Source organism: Nerophis lumbriciformis, linkage group LG12 (genome assembly GCF_033978685.3).
Source record: "Nerophis lumbriciformis linkage group LG12, RoL_Nlum_v2.1, whole genome shotgun sequence".
NCBI classification, from domain to species: domain Eukaryota; kingdom Metazoa; phylum Chordata; class Actinopteri; order Syngnathiformes; family Syngnathidae; genus Nerophis; species Nerophis lumbriciformis.
In genome coordinates, this window is record NC_084559.2 from 15,842,403 (window position 1) to 15,845,645 (window position 3,243).

Consider the following 3,243-nt stretch of genomic DNA (forward strand, 5'->3'; position numbering starts at 1 on the left):
TTAAGCAACTCAGACAGTTGAAGCAGAACAGCACTGGAGTTGGGAACCCGCTTCACAGTGTAAGGACCAGTAACTCTGGGTTGCATTTTTTTGGAGACTGTGTGCAGCGGTAAGTCGCGTGATGACAGCCAAACCTGTCCTGGCTTGTAGTCCGGGGCTGCTGTGCGATGACGATTAGCCAGGCGCTGGTTGCGTTCAGAAATGCATGACAGTGCAGCTCGCGTGTTGCGCCAGGCGAGACGGGCACGGTGTAAGTGAGCAGTCACTGAGAGCACAGCAGATTATGGCTCTAATGAAGGAAAAGCTGGGGCTTGATATCCAAAAGTAGCCTGGAACAGTGACACCCCTGTGGCAGAGCAGACAAGGGAGTAATGTGGATACTCAATCCAAGAGAGGTTAAAATACCAGGAAGCAGGTTGCTGGTGGCAAACACAGCGGATCGTGGCCTCCAAATCCTGGTTAGCCCACTCCGTCTGGCCGTTTGACTGGGAGTGGTACCCTGGAGACAGGCGGGGCAACGCCCCAAAAGGACCTGCAGAAGGCCTTCCAGACTGCAGACGTAAATTGTGGTCCTTAATATGAGACCACATCCATGAGAATGCCATGCAGTCAAAATACATGACGAACCAGAAGATCCGCAGTCTCTAAGGCAGAAGGTAATTTAGGCAGTGCAACCAAATGAACTATCTTTGAAAATCTGTCCACCAGGGTGAGAATGACCGTGTCGCCATTAGAGGGCAACAGTCCCGTAACAAAGTCCAAAGCCACGTGTGACCAGGGGCGGGTGGGAATGGGGAGTGGCCGCAGGAGTCCTGCCGCTGCCTGGTGGGAGGACTTGTTTTGTGCACGGACTGAGCAAGCGGATACAAATCCCCACACATCCGCTCTGACTTAAGGCCACCAGAATCGTGACAGGAGGAAGATGGTGCGGTTGACTCCTGGGTGGCCCAGACAGGATGTCAGGACGGAGCTTAGGAATCACAAACAAGCAACCCTTTGGACAGCTCTCTGGGGAAGTACAGTCCTTGAGGGCATCTACAACCTACTTCTCCACATCCCACTGAAGCGCCCCTAGAATCCAGGATTGTTTCCTAATGGGCCTCTTCAAGAGGAGGAGCGTATAGCCTTGAGCGAGCATCCGGTTTGCTGTTTTGAGAGCCCCGGCGGAACGTCAGAGTAAAGTTGAATTGGGTGAGAAACATAGCCCATTGTGCTTGTCGATGGATTGTGTCTTTTGGCGGAGCGCAGGTAAGACAGATTCTTTTGATCCATTTGCACAATAAATGGGTGCGCCGAGCCCTCCAGAAAGTGCCTCCACTCCTGTAGCGCCAGCAATTTCCTGTTGCCAATGTCATCACTGCGCTCTGCCAGGGTCAGGCGATGTGAGAAGAAGGCACAGGGGTGCAACCTCTGGTCGGACAAGGAGCACTGAGAGAGGATGGCCCCCACGCCCGTATCAGATGCTTCAACCTCGACAATAATTTAAGAAGAGGGGTTCGCGTAAATGAAAACAGGAGGATCAGTAAACAAAGATTTCAGTCTTTCAAAGGCGGAGTTAGCATCAAGGGTCCACATAAATGTAACCTCACAGTAAATGAGCCTCGTTAAGTGTTCGGCCACCCAACTAAAGTTTCGAATAAAGCCTCTGTAAAAATTGCCAAAGCCTAAAAACCTTTAAGCTACCTCCTGGTGGTAGGAGCGGGCCACTCGACCACAGCCTGAATCTTGGTTGGATCAGCTCTCAGTTGCCCATCCTCCACAACGAACTCCAAAAAAACCACCCATGCTGTGTGAAAATAAAAAAATTTCAGCCTTAACAAAAAACATATTCTCTAGGAGCCTCTGGAGAACTAACCGAACCTGCTGTATATGCTCCTCCAGCGTGGAAGAAAAAATCAATATGTCATTAAATAGACAAACACAATCCGTCCAAGCATATCACAGAGCACGTCATTTATAAGTCCTTGAAAAACATCAGGAGCGTTCGTGAGACCAAAAGGCATAACAAGGTACTCAAAGTGTCCAAGAAGGGTGTTGAAGCCTGTTTTCCAATCATCTCCGTCTCGAATCCGTATAAGGTGGTAAGCACTGCGCATTTGAGTTCAGTGAAAAATGTTGCTGAATAGAGCGAATTAAATGCAGAATCCAATAAAGTTAGAGGATATTTATTGTTGATGGTGATGTTGTTAAACGCACGATAATCGATACATGGGCAGAAGGATTTGTTGCTCTTTTCAACAACAAAAAAACCTGCAGCGAGGAGGAGGGACGAATTATGTCTGTGCAAGCGAGGAGGAAATATACTCCTCCAGAGACTTCATCTCGGGTTTGGACAGTGAGGTGGTTACGAAAGAGCCCTATCCTTGCTATAAAGCTCCCGGAGGTAATGATACAAGGGAGATGATGCCTGTCGACTGAGCAAACAACTGTAGGAGATGGTAAGTTAGCAACAGGGATGGCAAGACCTTTAGCAAAAGCAGGATCCAGAGTCTATTAGGGCAGTGATATCGGTATCTCTATCGGACCAAGAAAGCCTACCTGGCAGCTGTAAACGCCCCTGTCTTAGCTTGAGCAGGGTACGTGATGGCTCACGCCCAGGAGGATTTCGCTGGAACACTTGCTCCATGGATCTTGAGAACGCCTCATAGGAAGAGCAGATGGTCGACCAACGATTCCACTCGTCCGTGGCCTATGCTGCAGCTCTGCCAGACAGGTGAGAGATGATGAAGGCTGCAGAGAATCTCTCTGGTCTGGAGATGAGAGGATTGGGGTTCGAGAAGACGGCTTCGGGTAATGGCTGGCACTTTAATTTAGTCTTGTTTTGATATGTCATCTTAGTGACATCATGCACAAAAGTGCACTAATAGCTTGTTTTAAAATGTCTCTGACAATATTGCACTTTCTGTTTTGAAATGACATGAATGTTTGTGCCACTGCTTAATAAATACAGTTTTGGTAAATTGACTCAGTTGTAATTTCCCTCTCTGCATGAAAGTTTAAAATGAGCAAATATTAATGCAGTATGAAGAATAATGTTTTAATGTAGACACATAGAATCATCATACTGCTGTGATTATATGCATCAAGTGTTCATTCATCAAGGCTAGGGCCAAATATTGAGATATAAATAAATAAATAAATAAATGGGTTATACTTGTATAGCACTTTTTTACTTTGAAGACACTCAAAGCGCTTTGACACTATTTCCACATTCACCCATTCACACACTGATGGCGGGAGCTG